Below are 26,640 nucleotides of genomic sequence, written 5' to 3'. Positions count from 1 at the left end.
CCTAGTGAAACCAACTCAAAATCTGATTGGTTAAAGCAACAGTTTAATCAACATTTATTTTGTGTTAGAAAGCCTGCAGAACGGATTGTGAAGGCCTCCTGGCAGACTTCTTTGACTTTGACCCTGCCTGGCAACAAATGATGGCTGAAATGTGATTGGTTAAATGCTTTAATACGAAAATACATGTCTGGAAGCAGCACAACCATCGGAAAAGCTATGAAAGGAAGCGGACAGACTATTTGGAATTATTTAATAAGTATTCATGGACAAAATATAATTAACATCACTTTGTGATTCAGATATTTTTTTAGGCCAGCAGAGAAGGCCTTGCAGGCCCTGACGGTCCGCCACTGGTACAGCCTAAGATCCTACCGACTATACCAAATTTCTTGGTATATAGCTTAATTGTTTGATATACATCTAGTGCCCTGCTTAAGCAGTCTTTTAATTTCTAATATTTGTTTGTCAGAACATCAAAACAATTTTCAGCCCAACATTCAACCCAAACATTCAGCCTAACAAAGCAAACAAGTCATATTCTCTAAATTTTTACAATTTAGCACCAGCAATATATATTAGAATATTCTTGCAAGAAAAAATACAAACCTGAGATAAACTTTCAAAATAATGAAAAGCTCACAACAGGGCAGTCTGATTGTAGGAGCAAACAAAATGAGGAATTGCCTTTAGGTGCTCATTTACAGAATTATTCATGGAGAAATCGTACAGCGAGTCAAAGATCAACATTCAAAAGATCAGCGTTACTTACATATGATCTACAGCGTGAACTTAACCTCCTCTTTTGAATTACCTCAATTCATCTTTTATTTGGTTTTCAAATAATAAGACTGAAAGAGTCCGTACGTTTCGCATTCAGTTCCTGAACAAATGAAACAAGACAAACACCAAAACCATCTGCTCATTCAGTGATGCATCATATACTGTGGGAAGAATATATTGTAATGGAGCTCTTATGGATTGTCTGTTCTTCCGGAGGGTAATTTAACAGTGATTTCTGGACATTTCATTTTGTATTTGGTTACTGATAAATGTTTTTGCAAAAAAGACAATCTTCAGAAAGGGATTAAATAGGCAAATATTGTATTATGCTCTAATATCTGTCTAGAGAATCCTTTTCTGATGCTTCTTGTCCTGTTATTATCATAATTCAGTTTATTTTCAGAGGTTGTCTATGTAATTCAGTGTGGCAGGGTACTATTATTATTATTATTATTATTATTATTATTATAGTGTTCTTGATAGATGCTTTTACACAAGATCAGGATACAATGCAAGCTGTTACATTTTTTCTTCTTACCATGCAACTGTTACATTTTGTTTACAATTGAAGCTCATGCTAATTATATAATTTGCTCAGGGCCACAAAGAAACTCAAAGGCAAGAATTAGACCTGAACAGCTGTAATGTAGAGTCTAAGATCCTACCAACTACACCAAATATCTTGGCATATAGTTTAATTGTTTGATATACATCTAGTGTCCTGCTTAGCAGTCTCTTTACTTCTAATACCGTATATACTCTCCAGCGGATAATTTGGGACTTGATTTCACAGTATAATTTCTGGTATTTTATAATGTCGGTCATATAACTCACACTCTTGGTACAAGGAATTATGATATGCTAACGCCCACCTGAGAGAGAACCACAGAGCACACGGCCTTTTTTTTCTATGTGGGTGCGGCAATGCACTGTATCAGCATGTGCTCCTAACCTCTCTCTCTATTGTGCCTACATGCCCACACGGTAATACCTGAACTATTCCAAAGCAACGTTTGCACTGAATTGTGTTTTTTGTATCTCACACCCTCATACACCTTCATCGTAAGAGCATCCCTTATCTACGATGGAGCGTTCGGTCAGAAGAAAATATGAAGCTGGTTTTAAATTAAAAGTTATTGAAGTAACGAAAGAAATTGGTAACTGAGCTGCTGCAATAAAATTCAATGTGTTTGAGAAACTGATGCGAGATTGGAAGAGGAAAGAAGATGTAAAAAAAATTAAGTGTCACATTTCTGAACGGGCATATAAGCCGGGGTCTGATTTTATGATCGATTTTTTTGGGTTTCAAAACCCGAATTATGCATGAGCAGATACAGTATTTGTTTGTCAGAACATTAAAACAATTTTGACGAGAACACGTTATTCAGCCCAACAAAGCGCACCAGTCATATTCGCTAAATTTTTACAAAATATAATCAAGTTTTGCTTTGAAAATTTCTAATGTACGACTCTATCACACCACTTGGTAATTCATTTTCATGTATCTATGGTTCTGTGTCTGTGTGAAATCTACCCTTAGCAAGTTTCCATTTGCGTTCCTGTATGAAGGATATAATTTCAGCAACTGGGACCTACTGTACTAATGCCCTTCATAATTTTAAAAATTATATTTTCAGCTTTTAATCTGTGGTTAAATAAAAGTTCGACTCTTTCAGTCTTTCTTCATAGCCCAAAGCTTGTAGTTCTAGAATAAGCCCTGTCACTGTTCTATGGATTTTCTCCTCATCACAGGAAAATTAATAGAAGGAATTATTAAGGATAAGATTGAGCAATACCTGGCAAGGACAGGAGTTATTAGGAACAGTCAGCATGGGTTCAGAAGAGGGAGGTTGTGTTTTACTAACATGCTGGAATTCTATGAGGAGGCAACAAAAGGATACGATTAAAGTGGAGCAGATGAGATTATTTATCTGAACTTTCAGAAAGCATTTGATAAGGTGCTGCATGAGAGGTTGGGCATCAAATTAAAAGAAGTGGGAGTTCAGGGTGATGTTTTTAGATGGGTGCAGAATTGGCTCAGAAACAGTAAGCAGAGGGTGATGGTGCGAGGAACCTCATCAGAACTGGCCGATGTTAAGAGTGGTGCTCCACAGGGGTCAGTGTTAGGGCCACTGCTATTTTTAATATATATAAATGATTTAGATAGGAATATACAGTAGAACCTCTGGTCACGAGTGTTTCCAAACACTTACAAATCGGGTTACGATCAAGAAGTTTGCCAAAATTTTGCATCTGTTCACGACCACACGCTCTGGTGGTGAACAAAAACACTGGCGGCCAGTTTCCCTACGCACATTCGTACGCACCAAAGATTTCCCATTCTCTGTTTCCCACTTTCTTTTGTTTGCGTATACAGGGCCTAACAAAGCAGCTGATGTTGCAAAAGGAGTTACAATGTTAACAAAGCAGAGGCCTCAAGTGCTGGAAGAGGTGGAAAAACTGTTGCTAGTGTGGTTGAACGAGAAGCAACTTGCAGGAGATAGCGTAAGCGAGGCGATCATATGCGAGAAAGGTGAGGAATTTAAAGCCAGTAGAGGATGGTTTGAAAAGTTTCATAAGAGAAGTGACATTTAATTTTTTTCCCCTGTGCTTAAAACTCGTAAAAACAGTGTTTACACCGAGCGGTTCGTAAGGGTCTAGCGCAAACTCTTACAATGTTAGTTTTCTCTGTTGTTCAAGGTTTTCTCAGTGTTATTCAATGTTTTTACATTTAGTTTACTATTACACTGTGCATTTTATGGTATAATTAACTATTTTCGTGCTTAAAAAAAAAAAAAAAATATATATATATATATATATATATATATATATATATATATATATATATATATATATATATATATTTACATACAGTTTGTATGGTCTGGAATGGATTAATTGTATTTACATACAGTCTTGTGGGGAAATTACATTCGGGTCACGTCCAGAGTTTTGGAATAAATTACGGACGTGACCAGAGGTACCACTGTAAGTAACAAACTGGTTAAGTTTGCAGATGATATCAAGATAGGTGGATTAGCAGATAATTTGGAATCTGTTATATCTTTACAGAAGGACTTGGATAGCATACAGGCTTGGGCAGATTTGTGGCAGATTAAATTTAATGTCAGTAAATGTAAAGAATTACACATAGGAAGTAAAACAACAACAACAACATTTATTTATATAGCACATTTTCATACAAAAAGTAGCTCAAAGTGCTTTACATAATGAAGAAAAGAAAAATAAAAGACAAATAAGAAATTAAAATAAGACAACATTAGTTAACATAGAAAGGAGTAAAAATGTTAGGCTTGAATACACAATGGGCAGTCAGAAAATCGAGAGCACACCTTATGAGAAGGATTTAGGAGTCATAGTGGACTCTAAGCTATCGACTTACAGACAGTGTTCAGAAGTCATTAAGTAGGCTAACAGAATGTTAGGTTATATAGCGCCCTGATGAGTGGAGTACAAGTCCAAGGAGGTTCTGCTCAACCTTTATAACACACTGGTGAGCTCTCATCTTGAGTACTGTGTGCAGTTTTGGTCTCCAGGCTACAAAAAGGACATAGCAGCACTAGAAAAGGTCCAGAGGAGAGCGACTAGGCTGATTCCAGGGCTACAAGGGATGAGTTGTGAGGAAAGATTAAAAGAGCTGAGCCTTTACAGTTTAAGCAAAAGAAGATTACGATGAGACCTGATTGAAGTGTTTAAAATCATGAAGGGAATTAGTCCAGTGGATCGAGACTGTGACTTTAAAAATGAGTTCATCAAGAACACAGGGACACAGTTGGAAACTTGTTAAAGGTAAACTTCACACTAACATTAGGATGTTTTTCTTTACACAAAGAACAATAGACACTTGGAATAAGCTACCAAGTAGTGTGGAGGACAGTAAGACTTTAGGGACTTTCAAAACTTGATGTTTTTGTGGAAGAAATAAGTGGATAGGACTGGTGAGCTTTGTTGGGCTGAATGACCTGTTCTCATCTAGAGTGTTCTAATGTTCTAGGACAAGCTGACAGAGATGGGATTAGATTCATACCTAGTGGCATGGATCGTGGACTATCTTAAAGACAGACCTCAGTATGTGCGTCTTGGGAACTGCACGTCTGACATTGTGGTCAGCAACACAGGAGCGCCACAGGGGACTGTACTTTCTCCGGTCCTGTTCAGCCTATATACATCGGACTTCCAATACAACTCGGAGTCCTGCCATTTGCAAAAGTTCGCTGATGACACTGCTATCGTGGGCTGCATCAGGAATGGGCTGGAGGAGGAGTATAGGGACCTAATCAATGACTTTGTTAAATGGTGCGACTCAAACCACCTACACCTGAACACCAGCAAAACCAAAGAGCTGGTGGTGGATTTTAGGAGGCCCATAGACCCAGTGATCATCAAAGGTGACTGTGTGCAGATGGTGCAGACCTATAAATATCTGGGAGTGCAGCTGGATGATAAATTAAACTGGACTGCCAATACTGATGCGCTGTGTAAGAAAGGACAGAGCCGGTTATACTACCTTAGAAGGCTGGCGTCCTTCAACATCTGCAATAAGATGCTGCAGATGTTCTATCAGACAGTTGTGGCGAGCGCCCTCTTCTACGCAGTGGTGTGCTGGGGAGGCAGCATTAAGAGGAAAGACGCCTCACGTCTGGACAAACTGGTGAGGAAGGCAAGCTCTATTGTTGGCATGGAGCTGGACAGTTTAACATCTGTGGCAGAGCGAAGGGCACTCAGCAGGCTCCTATCAATTATGGAGAATCCACTGCATCCACTTAATAGTATCATCTCCAGACAGAAGAGCAGCTTCAGCGACAGATTGCTGTCACTGTCCTGCTCCACTGACAGATTGAGGAGATCGTTTCTCCTCCAAACTATGCGACTCTTTAATTCCACCCGTGGGGGTAAACGTTAACATTCAACATTTATACATAGTTATTGTCTGTTTTTCACCTGCATTATTATCATTCTTTAATTTAATATTATTTATTGTATCAGTATGCTGCTGCTGAAGAATGTGAATTTCCCATTGGGATTAATAAAGTATCTATCTATCTATCTATCTATCTATCTATCTATCTATCTATCTATCTATCTATCTATCTATCTATCTATCTATCTATCTATCTATCTATCTATCTATCTATCTATCTATCTATCTATCTATCTATCTATCTATCTATCTATCTATCTATCTATCTATCTATCTAATGCTGCTATGACTTTTTATAATATGGAAACCAAAACTGTACACAGTACTCCAGGTGAGGCCACACCAGTACATCATAAGGCCTAAGCATAGTTTCTCCTCACTTATACTTTACACATGGTTTATATATAACCTAACATTCTCTTTGCCTTCCTAAAGGTTTCTGTTCACTGTCTGGATGCAGTTAATGATGTCTCTTGGGTCCTCCTGATAAGTTGTACTTTCAAGTTTCAAACTTTAAGTCATGTATTCAGCCCTAACATTTCTACTTCCTATTTGTAATGCCTTTCGTCGGTTCAAGACTGTGTGCTGTCCAAGTCCTTCTGTAACACTTTGGTTGATTCTACATTATCTATGTTTCAAACTGGTTTCCTGTAATGCTTATCCAGATGTTGATACTGTATATGGTCTGTATATACTGTATATGGTAAGGGACACAATATTTATTAGTAAAAAGAGACATAATTATAACCATATCTCATTTTCATACCATTCATTTTCAAATTAGATGAACAAGAACTGAAAACGTCCTTAAACTTTTATGGAGGAATGGAATTTGGCAGAAAAATTTTAAAAAATTCAGAAGGTTGTGTAATATATTTTTTATGTAATTTATGTTTGGAAGTGAAATAGTGTTTCATTCTTTGAAATTTAATTATACTAACTGATGTCACTTCTTCAGGATAATATACTTGGTCTTTGCCTTACTAGTTTCTAATCCTCCTTTCTTATTATGGCATACCACATTTCTTCTCCATCGATAACCCCCACTACTTCTCTTTCTCCACTGCTTCTCCTAAACTCTAGTCCCTGTGAGCACTGCACTTTTATGGTTGATGTGTTTAGGATCTCAGACCTTCAACTTCTTGTTCTTATTCTTCTTCTTTCGTCTGCTCCTGTTAGGGGCTGTCACAGCAGATCATCTTCTTCCATATCTTGCTGTCCGCTGCATCTTGTTCTGTCACACCCATCACCAGCATGTCCTCTCTCACCTCTTGGCGGAGTGGTGGCTCTGACGCTGGAGATCTGCACTGGCAATCGGAAGGTTGCTGGTTCGAATCCCATAAAATGCCAAAAGGGACTCTGCTCTGTTGGGACCTTGACCAAGGCCCTTAACCTGCATTTGCGAAGCACTTTGAGTAGTGAGAAAAGCGCTATATAAACGCAAAGAATTATTATTATTATTACATCCATAAACCTCCTCTTAGGCCTTCCTCTTTTCCTCCTCCCTGTCAGCTCTATTCTTAACATCTTTTTCCCAATATACCCAGCATATCTCCTCTGCACATGTCCAAACCAGCACAATCTTGCCTCTCTGACTTTGTCTTCCAACCGTCCAACTTGAGCTGACCCTCTAATGTTCTCATTTCTAATCCTGTCCATCCTCATCACACCCAATGCAAATCTTCGCATCTTTAATTCTGCCACCTGCAGCTCTGTCTCCTGCTTTCTGGTCAGTGCCACCGTCTCCAACCCATGTAGCATAGCTGACCTCACTGCCATCCTGTAGACGTTCCCTTTCACTCTTGCTGATATCCATCTGTCACAAATCATTCCTGTCACTCTTCTCCACCCATTCCACCCTGTCTGCCTCTTTTTCACTTCTCTTCCACAATCCCCATTACTCTCTACTGTTGATCCCAAGTATTTAAACTCATCCACCTTCACCAACTCTACTCCCTGCATCCTCACCATTCCACTGACCTCCCTCTCATTTACACACATGTATTCTGTCTTGTTCCTACTGACCTTCATTCCTCTCCTCTCCAGAGCATATCTCCACCTCTCCAGGGTCTCCTCAACCTGCTCCTTACTATCTCTACAGAATGGCAAATAAGTAGTGACTCTAGAATATGACATTAATTTTGTGTCATTTTTCAAGACAGGGTATTTACATATTATTAATCATGAAAAGACTTTGGGGACACCTCTCAATTAAACACAAATTCCTATTTAAATGAACAGATTCTTTTTAATTTGGACCCATAGTATAATGCTTAATTCTCTGTCTCTACTTTAGTTTGCCTATTCTTACACTTAACAGCCTGTGGTGATGTGCAGTTCACAGTTGCTATGCACTTGCATCCTGGACTGCAGTCCACTATCTTACTGTCACTAGCTCTTTTAGATGCCACCCAGGTATGACTGTCACTGTAGCCTTTCTACTGGGGTTGTCCTCCCTTCTTCACCCCGATTCACCCACCTGAAAAAGGAACTCAGTCCATAACCTCCAATGGTAAAAACAGAGAAAAAGCCAGGCAGGAACGCAGGCGTTATACATTTAATATTTGAGCATTATTTAAATAATAACTAGTGTCATAAACAACAGCAAAACAAAGTGTGGCGAATTGAAGAGTGGACAGTGTCGTTGCACCGATTTTAAGTAATCACAGGCTTTATTTGGAAGGGGGTGGATACACGAACATGATAAGCTCTGATGACGGCTGTGGTGCCTTGCTGATTGCGAAGGTGATTGCGTGTGTCAGTCAGGTGCCTTCACTCCCAAGAGCCTTCAATGAATCGCAAGGAACTATGGGAAGCCCTCCATTAAATAGGGTGAAGGGCTGTCCCTGGCAGAGATTGGTAGGTGGTCCTGCCCCTTGGGGAGCCACCCACAAAATACAAAGGTTATAACCTAGGCCACGCCCCTTTCCCAACACACACACACACAGAGTAAACTGTACATTATAAAGAAAAGAAACATTAACACAAATAAATGATTTAAAAATTAAACAAAACAAGAAACACAATTGTGAACACCAGCCAGGCTGAAACATGACAGGCAGAATTCAGAAGAAGTGGGGTTATTGATAGCAATATTAAAATTAATAAAAGTGGAATTGATAACACTAGTCTTTCAGCTTGCTCACTGCCATTCTAAATTAAACTGGTGGTGTCACATCCAAAACCTTCTCCATATTTTCCAATACAGGCAGTCTGAGAGGCCTTCCCTGTTCTCACAAGCATGACATGGATAGGGAACATTTTTCACTAACCAAGTAACAAAACGAAAAGCAAAATCTCGTTGTGACTCTTTAAATGTTACAAGAAAAGGTCTGCTCCTTCTACCAAGCATCTGTTCCTTTCTCCATCACATAAAGAAATACACAAAACGTAACATTCTAAATCCCACCTAATCCAATTCAGCATTGTAGCGGGTCAGAGTCTGTTCCAGCAGTAATAAACGTAAGTGAGGAACAAATCCTATAAGGTGTCCTTGTACATCACGGGGCATAATAACATCTACACAGACAGAGCCGCGGGGCCGTCTTAACAGCATCAGAGGACCCCCAGGCAAAATGGGGACCCCTGTTTTGATAGCAAAACAGAAAAATACATAGGCGTCCGAAATATTGTGGGCCATTGTACTCCTGAGGCCCCTGGCCAGTGTCTGTACTTTGAGACGGCCCTGGAAGTGGGGTTCAGTTTGGGGTCTGATCTACAATGATGCCCCACCTTTCCATGTGATGTTTTTCCCTAACTTTTTTAATTCTGTTGGTTGCTGAAACTAATTATACTGCTGTCATTGCCAAGATGGGTGAGAACCATTAAAAGTTCAGTCATTAAGAGCTGTAACATTCATCCATCCATCCATTCATTTTTGAAGTCGCTTATCCTGAGCAGTGTTTTAGGAAAGCTGGAGCCTATCCCAGCATGCATTGGGCCTAACAAGAACTGCAACATATTACTTTTAACCTCTCTGAAACACATCTAATAATTTTTCTAGTTTCTGAGTGGTGGTGTTTTTGAATTATTGTCTTTCTTTTTGGATTCTACTTTTTACTAGTGTTTTTGATACTTTCATTTTTTTTTTTGCCTTTTATTGGCCTGAAAAACAGCTAGGACTCCAGTTTTAGTTGTAGCTTACCCCTCTCTTCATGATCAGTTTTGCCAATGCAGTAAATTCTGATGGTCAAGGGGGAAGGAAAAGTAGCATGTGGAGGACACAGGAGCCAGTGGCCAATGCAGAGCCCATTTTGACGGTGGAGTAATCAGTGAAAAAATGGTACAATAAGTACACTGTAATAAGACATTATATCATTTTCTGCTTTTACACTGTGACTGTGACTTTTTCAGGGTCAAATGTGGCTTCACATTATTAGCGTATTGTAAAATAAAGCCAAAGACACCACCTCTTTGGGGTAGCCACCCCATATACTTGAAATGGTTGCTTGATAAGCAATAACGGTCGGTTTATACAGACTTGAGTCCAAAGCAGGACCAACTATAAATACAAAATGGCGTTGTTTAAAGCTGGTGAGAGGAAGTGATGTTGGCGGGTCCGGAACTGGAAGTGATGTCACTGGAAGTGATGTCATCAGGGACCAAAAACAGACATGATGTCATTGGGACCAGAAACGGAAGAGATGTCATCAGGCCGGGAACCAGAAGTGATGTCATTGGGCCCAGAACTGGAAATTATGTTCTCGGGGACCAAAAACAGGCATGATGTTATTGAGACCAGAAACAGAAATGATGTCATCGGGCCAAGACCTGGATATGATGTCATCAGGCCCAGAACTGGAAGTGATGTCCTCGGGCCCAGACCCGGAAGTGATGTCCGCGGGCCCAGGTGGAATTTCTTGGATTTGGTCTGCAGAATAAAGAGAGAAAGCGTCCAGCCTGGAATTACCCTCTTTTAAGCCCATTAGCTGCGTCCCATTCACACGTGTGTGACAGTATATTTCTTTTACAAAACATCAAAATCCAATTAAGAGCCATTGGGTTCTCGTCTAGAAAGAAGGGCCATCAAGAGATCTTCAAGTTCGATCGGTTATTCACACAAAAAAAAGTTGTTTGGTTTTATAATTCAGTTACAAAAAACTCGTATTTTAAAAATATTTTCGCTTATTTGGCTCGCATACAGGAACATAAGGAGAAGATAATTAAAACAAAGATTGCCAGATACATTATTGAGTATAATGTAATGAAAAATAAATAAACCTGCTAGATGTAGAACGTGTGAAGAAAATGCACAACTATTACAAGATGTAGCTGAACATAACAGTTTGCAAATTAAAAGTGCCCTAAATAACTAAAAAAACATGAACATAAAGAAACAGTTGTATAAATAACAAGCAAATTAATCTTGCACGATAACACAAGCAGAGTTACGGGCAATGACTAGGGAACAAAGAATTTTGCTTCAAAATTCAAGATGAGAAGTTGAGCAGGCTTGTCTGGTTTGGATTTTGAGAGACCGCCCTGAGAATGCCTGTGGTGGGTCGCTAGTGGACGCCCTTGTATGACACCTTGTTATGATTGTTATTCGTTTGGCACTGATGCATGGCTATTTATTCTCTTATCGATGTTCTCAACACATCACAATATCTCTAGCTTCTTTCTCTCTTTTTTTCTTCGCAAAGCCAAATTGCTAAGCTACACTTTGTTACCAGGCAACAAACATCTTTTCAAAGCTGTTTTCTGGAAATTAGTCAGACTCTAATGCGTGTAGGAAACAAAGAAAGGAATTTTAATAGTTTTCAAAATTATCTCTTGTTGGTGCGTCTCTGCAAACTGATCCAGGTCGGCTTAAGGTTTTCATAAAGTTGCTGAAAAATTCTAACAGCGGCCTGACAATCATTTCATTTCTCTGGTGCTCTTTTATCTGGTAGTTTTGCGGGGTGACATTGAAGGCTTTACAAGACAATCCATCCGTCCTTAAGTCCACTTAATCCAGTCAAGGAGAACTGGAGCCCATCCCAGCAGCTTCAGGCCCAGCTTGTGGCACCTGTTGTTTTTTCAGTTTGAAAGTGATATGAATGCGCCATTTTACAATGCTCACTCACTATCTTGGCTTGAACAATGGATGGAATTTGTAAGTTGTTAGACCTTTATTTTCCGGTGGTGTCCCGTGTTCCATAGCATCCATTATAAAATGCCAGGAAGGGCAAGATATTGTTATAAATTTATAGAAAACAATGGCAAATGCATATACGGTGCCCTCCATGATGTTTGGGACAAAGACACGTCTTTCCATGTTTTGCTTCTCTCTTCCAGAGTTTCAAATTACAATGCCAATAATTCAGGTGCCATTAAAGTGCACATTGCCGAATTTCATTGAAGGAAATTTGCAGACATTTCTGTCACACTGCTTTTTCTACATGATCCCTCTATTTGGGACACAGCAATGGCAGGTCTATTAATGCCATTGTCATAGTTAGGACTTTGTCGCATATCCCTGGCATGCAATGGCTGCTTGAAGTCTATGATTCATAGACATCATCAGGTGCTGAGGGTCTCCTGTGCTCTGTCAAGCCACTAATGCAGCCATCTTTATCTCAGCTGTTTGTCCCCATTAAGTGTTCTCTTGAGCATATTGAAGGCCTGCTCAATTGGATTTAATTTGGGTGACTGGCTTGGCCATTCAAGAACTTTTGCATTTTTTAGCTTTGAAAGACTCCTGTGCTGCCTTAGCATTATGTTTGGGATCATTAGCTTGTTGAAGGGTGAAGTGCCATTTAGTGAGTTTGGAGGCATTTACTGGAACTTGAGCAGATCAGACATTTCTGTACACCCCAGAATTTATTGTGCCACTGCCATCATCAGTTCCATCTTCAATGAAGAGAAGTATGCCAGTCAGATCCTGTGGCACCCATACATGCCCAAGCCATAAAACACCCACCACCATGATTAACAGCTGAGGTGGTCTGCTTTGGATCTCTGGCAGTTCTTTTTCATCTTCACACTTTGCTCTTGCCATCACTCTGATGAGGTTAATCTTGGTCTTGTCTGTCCACAAGATCTTTTCCCAGAATTCTGTAGGCTCTTTTCAGTCCTTTTTCACAAATTGCAATCTGACCATCCTGTTTAAATGGCTAACTAGTGGTCTGCAGCTGGCGCCCTGCTTTGCGCCCTGTGTTGGCTGGGATTGGCTCCAGCAGACCCCTGTGACCTTGTAGTTAGGATATAGCGGGTTGGATAATGGATAGTGGTCTGCATCTTGCAGTGTGTCCTCTGTATTTCTGATCATGATGTCTTCTGCTGATAGTCGTGTCTGACACACACACCTCTGCCCCCTGAAGTCTGTTTCTGATCTATCGGATAGGCGTTGGGGGCTTTTTCTTTACCATAGTGAGGATTCTTCCATCATCCGCAGTGGAGGTCTTCCTTGGCCTACCAGTCCCTTTGTGATTACTGAGCTCACCAGTGCATTCTTTCTTCTTCATGATATTCCAGACAGTTGATTTCGGTCATCCTAAGGTTTTACTGATGTCTCTAATGTTTTTATTCTTGTTTCTCAGCCTCATAATGGCTTCTTTTACTTTCAAAGGCACAGCTCTTGTCCTCATGTTGAACAATGGACACTGTCTAATGATAGTCCAGATATGTGCAGCTTATAGAGAAAGACCTGAGCACACAGACTCAAGGCTGTCGTGGCTGACAAAGGTGCATCTATTAAATGCTGACTTAAATGGTGGATACTTAAGAGATTATTTTGTTTTATTTGTGTAATTCATTTAGACCACTTTGCAGAGTTCTGTGTTCACTTTGACATCAACAAGTGTTTTTCTGTTCATCAGCGTGAAAAAAATCCAAATTAAATCCAATTTGATTCAATTTTGTATAACAATAAAATGTGAAAAACTTCCAAAGGGATGAATGCATTTTATATGCACCATATATTAACTATGAACAAGGCTGCAGGGTCCTAACACAGGCAGAATTCTATCCTTGTGCATGTATAGGATCAGGGTTAGGACCTGCGGAAGATGCTGAAAAGCTAATAAACAAAAACAATGTCATTACACAGACTTCTTCAAAGTAGTCCATGCTTATCATTTTCAGTCTATAGATGTTGTAAATAAGAGAACAGAACATTTATATAGATTTGGGGACTCCACCCTGCGTATTGTTGCTACCAACACAATATGGTCAAGAGTAATCATAAAAGACTGATTTGGTGAGTGGTGGGTTCATTCTTTCTTTATATTTTCTTTGCAGGAAGAGGCGGGATAGAAAGGGAAGTGAGGTCAATAGAAGGGCGTGGTCTGGAACCAGAAGTGGGTGGAGTTTTAAGCGGTGTTCCCTTCTGAAAGTCTATGGTAAAGGGAGAAAAGGCATTAGTGCTGTACCTCAACTCCAGTCTCTGTTGCTTATCCTCAGCTCAGTAAAGTCAGGATGTGTGCTTGGGTGTTTTTCCAGGTGTTCTGCTTTTCCTTACAAACTCCAAAGGATGGATGGATATCCACTTTGGTTAAATGATGGACTTGAGTTTGACTGCGTGAAGGAACTTTGATTGAATGTCTCTTAAGTCAATCCACATTAACGCGTTTTTACTTTCTATTTAAGTACAAAACTCTACAAAGCAGATATGTTCAGTGAGAATTTAAATGTCGTCTGATTAAAACAATCATTTCAAATAATATAACTGAATATAATCTCACACCAGTAGGGGAGCAGTAGAGAAATTCACACCAGCAGTAGAGATGCTTTATAAATTTGACAAGTTGTTCCTACTGTTGTAGGAAACAATGCCTGGAAGAAAGTTGAAATATTATATGGGTCACCAGAATAAAGTCTTTTAAGCACTCGGAAATAGCAAATAAATATATACTGTAGCAGTGGCACTAATCCGAGTTAGTTCATTGTTTTATGTATACATAAGCTATTGTAGCAGTTTATGCAATGGTTGGCATGTAGCCCTGATCTGTGAACATAATCACCCACCTTAATAAGTGTCTGTGTGTCTGGTTCCTACATCTCTGTCATTTCAACAGATGGTGCATCATAAACATTTGTAGTAATTAAAATGCATTGCCTCTGTCATTCCAACAGATGGTACATCACTGCTTTTATAAACCCAGTACCAAAGGGTATATAACAGAGACATATGCATTGCATTTTTCATTCCAACAGACGGTGTATCACAAACATTAATGCTGCTTTTATGAATCCCATACCAAATGGCATATGACGGTCATTCCAAAAGAAGGCACATCTTAAACATTAATGCTGCTTTTATTAATCCCATACCAATTGGCATATTATGGAGACATATGCATTGCATTTTCCCTTCCAACAGATGGCACATCACAAACATTAATGCTGCTTTTATGAATCCCATACCAAATGGCATATGACATTCATTCCAACAGATGGCGTACCTCAAACATTAACACTACTTTTATGAATTCCATACCAAATGGCATATAATGGAGACATGCGTTGCATTTTCTCTTCCAACAGACGGTGCATCAGAAACATTAAAGCTGCTTTTATGAATCCCACACCAAATGACGTATAACGATAATTCCAACATACAGCACATCACAAACATTAACGCTGCTTTTATGAATCCCATACCAAATGGCATATGATGGTCATTCCAACAGATGGCGCATCTCAAACATTAACGCTGCTTTTATGAATCCCATACCAAATGGCATATGGTGGTCATTCCAAAAGAAGGCACATCTTAAACATTAATGCTGCTTTTATTAATCCCATACCAAATGGCATATTATGGAGACATATGCATTGCATTTTCCTTTCCAACAGACAGTGTATCACAAACATTAATGCTGCTTTTATGAATACCATACCAAATGGCATATGACGGGCATTCCAACAGATGGCGCATCTCAAACATTAACACTACTTTTATGAATCCCATACCAAATGGCATATAATGGAGAAATATGCATTGCATTTGTCATTCCAAAAGACAAAGCATCACAAACATTAACACTGCTTTTATGAATCCTATGCATTTATCTTCCCAACAGACAGTGCATCACAGACGTTTGTTGTAATGCATTTTATTTGTACAAATGTCTGTGATGCACCATCTGTTCCAATGAGAAATGCAGTGCATTTCATTACTACATACAGTCTAATAGATGATACAAACGTTAAAATTGAGGTCAATGTTGATTCTTAGATTTCAGCCCATCTTAACTGGACAGAACGGCTAGTTTGCTCCTTTGGTTTGATGTTGCCAGAAGCACAGATAGGAATTCCAGCAGACTGAGGCCGTTCCAATGCTTCTAGCAACATCTTTAGAATTATGACTGGCTGGGGACCTTTTAAGTTATATGAGACAAGAAAAATTCACACATGCTAGTCTTACATTGTGCCTTTATTTGATTGTTTAGATCTGGGATACAGGACTGTAAAAAAGATAACAAAGAATTTCTGTACGAGATGAGACGCCAGCCAGTGTGAAGCAGCCAATGGATAAATTATAAAACACTTTCTGTTGAATTTTTCTCCATGGGATTCTTCTTGTTCTACTCTTGTGCTGTAAGCTTTAAAAGTAGCTAAGTGCATATTATCGTTTATTCTGTTTCCTTTACTCATGCAGAGAGTGGGTTATAGCATTTCACTCTATGACTACATCTAGAAGAGCAGAACTGCTGGGGAGTTAGCATCTCCTGCTGGATGGAACACTCCCAAGCATTTTTTATGAAAGTCGCATGTAAAATGCTAGAGGTTAAGCAATCCCAGTCGATAAAGTCATGAATCGTAACCGATCATTAGACCCTTACAATGTCTTCCAGTCAAATTTGAACTTGAACTTAGTAAAAGCACCTTAAATTTCATCTTCTCAGGATGAAACTGTGAGTTTTCCCACACTACATTTCCTCCAATTAAGATACAGTACCAAAAAAAAGTTAAACATCCCATAATTTAACAAAAAGTCAGTTTTCACACACCATAAAATTTAAGATTTCCCACTGCATTTAGTATTAATTTTTTTTTTTACTACTAGCAATGATATGTGCAAATTTGAATTTGCAGCAAACCACAGTGTTTAGCTTTGCAAAATAAATTGCCATTTGCTTCCAATGAAATTTGTGCCATTCACACCAGAAGAAAAGGCGTTTAGTTTCTGTCTGGAAGCATTTTCAAGTATTAAATTTCTATGCATCTGTCTTGTTACTTAGTATTTAAGTAAAGATTTCTAGTGAAGAACAGAAATCTCCAAAGATGTGCATATCCTTAGCTAGGATAAGGCGGTTGCAGGTAACGCCAAGGAGGGATGGATGGGTGTTTTGCAGAGGCGACTTTCTGTGTGCTGAGTTGTCCTTTCGGAAAACACAGCAATGCACATGATGGCAGTCTTCATGTGGAAATATGCAGCATGTCACATTTTTTAAAAAACGTACTAAGCTCTTTCACGGTGAAGTAAACGAGAGGACTAACTGGAATCGATTTCACTGCCACGTAAATGGAAGTTTGGTGATGAGGTCAAATATTCTCTGTCAAGTTAACTTCAGATTCTGATACTGTAGTGCTCAAATGGCAAGATATGTTGATTTTAGCATGATGTCTGCATGTGTGTGCGTGTGTGTGCGTGTGTGTGTGTGTGTGTGTGGAAACCTACGTATGATCATAACTTCTGAAAAAACCTTCCTCCTTCAGTAAAGTTGTGTTGTGTTTGTCTTGTTACCAGCTCCAGCACTACTGTTGTTGGTCAAGTTTGGTCCAGTATTCATTTCCATATTCATCAAAAATGGTTTTTCTGAATGTCCATCAATACCTGCCATAGAAATTGTTTAATTTAACCTGGATTTCTGCATTCTCTTCCGTTTGGTCATAGGACCGGGCTGATTGAGTTGAAAAATTTATAATTAAATACATAATTTATTTCAATATAGATGTATGCGCTCATGCATGTGCACTCACGCACTCAAAGAAATTTATTAGTGAATATGGTTGACAACGTGTTTGTTCTGCCCACACAAGAAAACACAAGCATCACAATAGATCTGTAAAAGTCGACGCACACTGTGGCATTAGGTCACTTCCGGACCAATCCATCTGTCTGTCTGTCTTCATTTGACTCAACGTGTTTAGTTTCAAATACGTATAAATATTACTTAAATTGTTCATTTCATTCAATTTTCTGTTCATTTGACTCTTCATTTACTTGTGCCCTATGGACAATACAGGGCATCACTCAGCCCCAAACCCTGGACGCAACTGACACAAACACAGTCACGGGTTTGAATACAATACTTTTATTTCATTCAAATTTAATTTAATATTGTTTTTTGTATCAGTATGCTGCTGCTGGAGAATGTGAATTTCCCCTTTTGATTAATAAAGTATCTATCTATCTATCTATCTATCTATCTATCTATCTATCTATCTATCTATCTATCTATCTATCTATCTATCTATCTATCTATCTATCTATCTATCTATCTATCTATCTATCTATCTATCTATCTATCTATCTATCTATCTATCTATCTATCTAAATACATTTACAAGCTCTTTAGAATTGTTTCCCACAGCACAATATACATAAAGATGATGAATCCTTCCTCTTTCTCTCGTTCCTCCCCACTCCTCTTCCTCCACGCATGTGTCTTCTGCCTCCCGACTCCAATTCATGGAGGTGAGGCAGTGGATTCCTTTGTAAGCCAAACCCTGGAAGTACTTCTGGTGTCTGAGCAAAGTCTGGAGAAGGTACTTCCACTTCAGGTGGAACTTTCTACAAAGGGGGGACAGTTCATCCCTGTAGTTCTCCCTGGCGACACCTGTGGGATGCAGCAGGGCTGCCCCACTGGACTACAAATCCCAGCATGCCCTTTTCATCAGGTAAATGGGAGCAGTGGCATAGGAGCGCCTCCCTCTAGCGTGTCATGGGTTTATATACTCTGAAAAGGCTAACAGCCCAGGTCCTTCCCTTACTGTAATAGATATAACAATATAGTTTATTATATATTATTGTACAGTATGATTTACTGTATTACATTGTAAAATCTTCCATTGAGTGATTTCAGGTGATATCACTAAAGTGAAATTTATGTGGAAGTGCTATATGGACCATTCTGTACCCATTTTCACTGGCCTGGTACAGAGCATGTTTTAAACATAAGAAATTTCAGTTGTTGATATTTAATAAATTTGCACACTTCTCTGAAAACATGTTTTCACTCTTGTTATTAGAGTTATTAAGTGTACATTGATGGACCGAAATGGCAAATTTGTCGTTTAAAAAGAAATCTACAACAAAATAAACAGCTTTAAGCATGTGAATAGTGCTATATAAATAAAATGTATTATTATTATTATTATTATTATTGTTAGAGTGTACAGAAAGTAAAGGGGTCTGAATATTTTCTGAATCCACAGTACATTGAACTCGGTTGCAAAATATATTGAAAGTTCCCAGTTCTGAATTAAGAATAATAAGAATTGCCCTACTTGAGGATATCTGCTAGCATACTTAACCAAGTGTTCGTTTGTTGACTTTCTTTCTTTCTTTCTTTCTTTCTTTCTTTCTTTCTTTCTTTCTTTCTTTCTTTCTTTCTTTCTTTCTTTCTTTCTTTCTTTCTTTCTTTCTATGTGGATGGACTCGTTGAAGGACTGATGTCCCATTCAGGGCTGGCTTCTGCCTTTGCGCCCAATGCTACCAGAACACACCCTGTGTCCCTGAAATGAGTTAACACATTTCAAAATGTTATTTAATTATTTGTCACTTGTATAAATGCCTATATTCAGATCCTCCACCTTCCAGAGACAACTTGGTGGTTGGTAGCAGGATTGGTACTCCAGCCACAACAAAAATCCATGCGAATGAGTGTGGTGCTGAGGTGTCACCTGTTACACAGGTCCTAATTTGGGATCCTGAGGGGGTTCGTCGTGCGGTGGGGGCTCCAACACTTTGTATCAGTGCATGCTCCCAACTTCTCCATATAAATGAAAAATGATTCCCAGTACAGATCCTCATCAAAATCTATTATTTATGTCATGTAATTTTGCATCCATTTCCATACTGCATCGTAAATTAATATTCCACACTCACATAATTAGTTGTTTAAACAATACCTTACAAAAAGAAAGCTGAAGATGATGATTGAAAATGCCACATATTTTTCACACTAATTTAAAATTTTATTGCTTCCTCATAAATTCCAAGCATATTATTTAGACGGGATCTCAACAAGTTCCAGCCCTGCAGCAACCCTGAATTGCAATTCATAAATGGAAGGTCTCCTTGTCCATTGAAAGATATGTTTCTAACTTGTCTATTACAATAGTTTTACTCATTTTTCATACAGTATAATACTCTGCAATTTCCAAAATCACCACAAACCTTTTACCCCTTTCTGGCAACACCAAAATGTAAGCCATTTCTTCAGTCTTCACCTTCCTCTTCATCTTTTCCCACTTCCAAGTGGAATTGATGTGCTCGATCGACTTTTCTAAACAGCTCAGTCCTGCACCTCCTGACCAATCAAGTCCTAGTCCTGCAGATCTTCTTTAACTTGAATTTCCCCTTGGGGATTAATAAAGTATCTATCTATCTATCTATCTATCTATCTATCTATCTATCTATCTATCTATCTATCTATCTATCTATCTATCTATCTATCTATCTATCTATCTATCTATCTATCTATCTATCTATCTATCTATCTATCTATCTATCTATCTATCTATCTATCTATCTATCTATCTATCTATCTATCTATCTATCTATCTATCTATCTATTCACCTCCCTTACTTTCTCTTCTCCTGTACTTCTATTCCCATGACTCTTTCACCCACATATTCAATGTCTTTCCTCATCACATGTCCATACCACTTCAGTCTACATTCCTGTACTTTCTTAGCTATCTCTCCCACTCTATTGTACCTCTGATTGTCCCATTTCTTATTCTCTCCTTTTTTGTAACTCCAAACATCCATCTCAACATTCTCGTTTCTGCCATGTCTACTGTCTTCTTCTGCACTCCTTTCTCAGCGCCATACATCATTGCTGGCTTTACCACTGCCTTAAAAACCTTCCCTTTACCTGTCACTTTAATTCTTTGATCTCACAATACTCCTGATACCTTCTTGCAATTATTCCATTCACACTACACTCTATGTGTCTAGTTTTTCATCTTGGACAACTACTGATCCTAGGTATTTAAATTTACCCACTCTTTTCAATAGCTCCCCTTGCAGGCTAACGTCTGAATCCTGATCATCATTAAACCTCATATATTATGTCTTCTTCCTTTTTATCTCCAACTTTCTTTCTTCCAAAGCTCTTCTTTCTCCCCAGTTCCTCTTTTCTGGTGTCACACAACACAATTTCATCAGTAAAAGGTCTTTGCCAGGGGGATTTGTATTTTATCTGATGACTCAACACATCCATAACCAGATCAATGAGTTAAAGACTCACAGAAGATCCCTGGTGCAGATCTCCTCCAACTGGAATCTCGTCTGTTACCCCAACACTGCTTTTAACCCGAGTCCTCACCCCCTCATACATATCCTGGACAATCCCCACACACTTCTACTTCCTCTCTCATGAATCTCCAGACCTCTTGACGTGGCACTCTATCATAAGCCTGCTCCAAATCAATAAACACCATATGCAAACCATTCATTTTTTGTCACTGCTTCTCTATGTTCTGTCTCAATGCAAAGACTCCATCAGTTGTTCAATGTCGGCACAAATTACTTTGTCAGTTCTTCCTCTGAGCTTTTGATAGAAATCTTGAATATGTTCCTGAGACCCGGCCGTTTACTTTTCCTTTTATTTAATGCGTTCCAGCTGGTTTCCTCCCACATTCCAAAGATGTTATGATTGAGGCTGACTGGCAGTTCGAAAATTGGCCCAGTGGGCATGTGGGAGGATTAGTGTGACAGACTGGCACCTTTCCCAGGGCTGCTTCCTGCTTATTGCTTGATGTTGCTGAAATAGACTCCAGAATCCTGAATCAATGAATTGGAGTGAGTTGGGTTCAAGCATGAACATTTACTACAAAATTTATGTTTCAAAAGGTTCTTGTCTTATAATTATCTAATATTTTGTGTCATACTGTTCTGTTTTCTTAGAGGTTAAACAAGCACCTACATTGGCTATAAAGTATTCACCCCTTTGGAGGTTTTCACATTTTATTGTTATACAAGTTTGAGCCACATTTGCCTTTTTTGAGATTGATGAACAGGAAAAGACTCTGAATAGTGAAATTCAAGTCTAGTCAAGTTGGGGAGCATGTACTGGTACAGTGTGTTGCCGCACCCACTACACGAAGAAACAACTCAGGATCCTGGTTTTCAAGCCCCTAGGCAGACACACGGTCCAGTCCCACCCTCTGGAAATGACCCTCTATCTGCCATAGCCAGGTGTTATGTGGGTGACCCCTTGGCCTGGTTCAGCCACTCAGGTCCCCAACAATGAGGATTTTACGAGCTGGATCACCCACGGAGAAACACGGCACATGTCCATAGTGCCGTAACTGACTATCCTTCACAATGCAGGTAATGTGACTCATTCGGGACTCCATTAGCAACTGCTCATTCGACACAAAGTCAAACCAATGGTACCCAAGGATTTTCCGGAGAGACACAGTACCAAAGGAGTCCAGTCTTCATCTCAGGTCACTGGATAGCGTCCATGTCTCGCAACCATATAGCAAGACAGGAAGCACCAGCACTCTAAAGACTTGGACCTTTGTCCTTTTGCATAGATATCGGGAGTGCCACACACCTTTTTCCAGTGACCTCATGACCCCTAATGCTCTCCCAATCCGTCTACTGACTTCATAGCAAGAGTCACCAGAGACATGAATGTCACTACCAAGGTAAGTAAACCTCTCGACAAGGTTGACACTCTCTCCGCAAACAGACACACTGCTGATGGCCGTGCCCAAGAGGTCATTAAAGTCCTGGATGTTGGTTTTTATCAGGACACTCACAAGCCCAGACACTCAGACTCCTCACTCAGTCTCTCGAGTGCCCCGATCAGAGCCTCTACTGACTCCTCGAAGATCACAGCATCATCAGCAAAGTCAATATCCATGAATCTTTCTTCACAATCAAATACCCCACAGCAACTGGACCCCACGACCTTGCCCAACACCTAGTCCATACAAGCATTGAACAGAGTAGGAGCAAAAATACACCCCTGATGAACCCCAGAATCAACTGGGAAGAATGCAGAGGTCCTGCCTCCACTCTGCACAGCACTCACAGTACCAGTGTACAGGCCGGCCATGATATCCAGCAACCTATATAGTGAAAGCACTTCTGGAAAGTGGTGACAGTAAAACTCAGAATCATTGAGAAGGATTCTCTCCTTCAAGTCAGGGTTTAGTAGATACACCTTTGTCAGCCATGAGAGCCTTGAGTCTACTTGTACAGAGCCCATCCGAACACTGACGTTTTTCTCATTCTTGTTTACATTCTTCGGAAGCTCTGTCAGGTTGCATGGAGACTGTGAGTGAACAGCCTTCATCAAACCCCTTCCACAGATCCTCAACTGGATTAAGATCCGGACTCCATCTTGGCCACTCCAAGACATTAACGTTGTTGTTTTGAAGCCCTTCCTGTGCAGCTCTGGCTTGATGCTTCGGGTTGTTGTCTTGCTTGGAAATGTTTTCCCCCCAAGGTGCAGATTTCCTGCAGACTGCATCGGGATTTCTTCCAGAGATTTCCCTGGATTTCCTCTCATTCATTTCATTCTCACAAGCCTTCTTGCAGCAAAAGGTCCCCACAGCACTGAGCCACCACCAGTGTGTAGAGTTTGGTTTACTCTAAACATGACATTTAGTCTGATGGACAAAAAGCTCAAGTTTGGTCACATTGGACTGTAGAACGTGTCCAATGTGGCTCACTTCACAGTCTCCCTGCACCTTTTGCTTTTTATTTTTTATAACTGTGACTTTCTCTTTGCCACTCTTCCATAAAGCTGCCATTGGTGAAGCACCCGGGCAACAGCTGAAAAAGAAAAAAGTGCAAAGCATCCACACAGAGATCAGATACAAAAAAGACCTTGCAGCTGTGCCCAGACTTCAAACAATGGAACCAGCCGGTCCCTTCCCTCTGCCCTTTCTTATAGCTAATGTGTGCAGCAAGACTGGAACTCTATGAGTGCAATGAAATATATCTATGTACATTTTCACTTCTTGCTTGTTTTGCGGTCCTTTGTTGCATTCTGTTTGTGGTTAATGCTCCGTCTGTGTCTTTGTTGTTTGAGGCACGGTGGCGTAGTGATTAGCTCACATTTTTAGCCACAATAATTAGTCCGGCATACTTGGCAGACACCTAAAAGAGCCTTTGCACCATTATAGTCCACGCTAAACTAATTCAGTTCCTTCCTGCCCATTGACTTCAATGCCTTTCATGGAGTTCTGTTTCCGAACATTTTCATGATTTCACCAGACTCGCAACGGAGAGAACTTCACAGGGTTTGCTCATCACATCTGCTAATACACAAAACTGGAAAAGTTCACATATAGGTGAATCTCAATTAATTAGAATATCATCGAAAAGTAAATTTATTTCAGTAATTCAATTCAAAAAGTGAATCTCGTATATTATGTAGATTTATTGCACACAGAGTGATATATTTCAAGTGTTTATTTCTTTTCATTTTACTGATTATGGCCTACAGGTAATGAAACCTCAAAATTCAGTAGCTCAGAAAATTAGAATATTACATAAGACCAATAAAAAAAATATTTGTAATACAGAAATATTGGCCTACTGAAAAGTATGACCATGTACTCACTCAATACTTGGTCAGGACTCCTTTTGCATGAATTACTGCATCAATGTGGTGTAGCATGGAGGCGATCAGCCTGTGGCACTGCTGAGGTGTCGGAAAATCGAGAGTACACCTTATGAGAAGGATTTAGGAGTCATAGTGGACTCTAAGCTATCGACTTCACGACAGTGTTCAGAAGCCATTAAGAAGACTAACAGAATGTCAGATTATATAGCACACTGATGAGTTGAGTACAAGTCCAAGGAGGTTCTGCTCAACCTTTATAATGCACTGGTGAGGCCTCATCTTGAGTACTGTGTGCAGTTTTGGTGTCCAAGCTACAAAAAGGACATAGCAGCGCTAGAAAATGTCCAGAGAAGAGCGACTAGGCTGATCACAGGGCTACAGGGGTTGGATTATGAGGAAAGATTAAAAGAGCTGAGCCTTTACAGTTTAGGTAAAAGAAGATTAAGAGGTGACATGACTGAAGTGTTTAAAATTATGAAGGGAATTAGTCCAGTGGATCAAGACTGTTATTTTAAAATGAGTTCATCAAGAAGACGGGGACATAGTTGGAAACTTGTTAAGGGTAAATTTTGCACAAACATTAGGAAGTTTTTCTTTATACAAAGAACAATAGACACTTGGAATAAGCTACCAAGTAGTGTGGTAGACAGTAAGACTTTAGGGACTTTCAAAACTCGACTTGATGTTTTTTTGGAAGAAATAAGTGGATAGGACTGGCGACCTTTGTTGGGCTGAATGGCCTGTTCTCGTCTAGAGTGTTCTAATGTTATAAATGAAATGTGATTGCGTGGTTCACAGACTATTGGATGATCAGCCTCAAGAACCATGAACCCAGAGATATCCTAGCCAGAGGTTCAGCTTTAAATAGAAAGTTAGTGTTAATGTTAAAACACATGAGTATTTGCTTCAAAATTTTCATAGCTACATAAATAATGGAAGATTCTATTTTTATCACCTAAATCTAACCTGTTTTCGGATATCCTTATTGCTCAACTATATTTTTGTAATGTAATAATAAAATTTCATTTAGTCTGTTAGCTAGAAACATGAAGAGTCAGATTTGCCTACAAACAGAATAACTTAGTTTCCTAATCTATGTTGCGGATGTCCTGACATATTCCATGTATGTCATCAGTCCATCTTTCTCTAACCCGCTTAGTCCTGAATAGGGATACGGGGGATCTGCTGGAGCCTAACCCACCGAGCATAGGGCACAAGGCAAGGAGCAAACCCTGGACAAGGTGCCAGTCCAGCGCAGTATTCTTTATACGAGGGTCGTTCAAAAAGCTTCCATAATTTTATATTTTTATTGGAAACGGTGAAGGCTGGAGGAGTAGTAATTGGGCATCAAAAGGTTGGTACAACGCTGGGAAAATTGCATTGCAAACAAATATGACTATGTAGAAAAGTGATGTCATTTCTTTTTGAAAATCTTAATAGAGTTAAAAAAAAGTGCAGAAATGTTTTGAATGTCTCTCGTATGTATGTATGTACAAAGAATATACAAGAGCACATATAAAGAAACAACAAGATATGTAAGCCTTACAGAAATATCTTATGCAGGTGCATCTCAATAAATTAGAATATCATTGAAAAGTTTATTTATTTCAGTAACTCATATATTATATAGATTCATTACACAGAAAGTGATATATTTCAAGTGTTTATTTCTTTTCATTTTGCTGATTATGGCTTATATATATTATGGATTATAGCTAATGACAACCCAAAATTCAGTATCTCAGAAAATTAGAATATTGCGAAAAAGTTCAACATTGTAGACTCCTGGGGCCTCATGTATAAACGGTGCGTACGCACAGAAATGTTGCGTACGAACGTTTCCACGCTCAAATCGCGATGTGTAAAACCTAAACTTGGCGTAAAGCCACGCACATTTCCACGGTAACTCATTCCTTGGCGTACGCAATTTATCCGCCCGGTTTTGCAGACTGGCGGCACCCAGTGTCAAAGCAGTGCTACTGTTCCTGTGTGGTCACCCTTTCATTCTTAAATCCACATTCCTGGCGCGGCTTTATAAATACACTGAAACTAACTGCATATTGTTTATTAGTGTAATGCATCTGACTGTAATTAACCTGCAGTAATATAATGGTCCAGGGAATAGCCATAGTATTCCAAATACCAGAACTGCTTTAGCGTTGTAACTCTCAC

The sequence above is a fragment of the Erpetoichthys calabaricus genome, chromosome 12 (genome assembly GCF_900747795.2).
Source record: "Erpetoichthys calabaricus chromosome 12, fErpCal1.3, whole genome shotgun sequence".
In the NCBI taxonomy this organism is placed as follows: Eukaryota; Metazoa; Chordata; class Cladistia; order Polypteriformes; family Polypteridae; genus Erpetoichthys; species Erpetoichthys calabaricus.
This window is presented reverse-complemented; position numbering follows the sequence as displayed.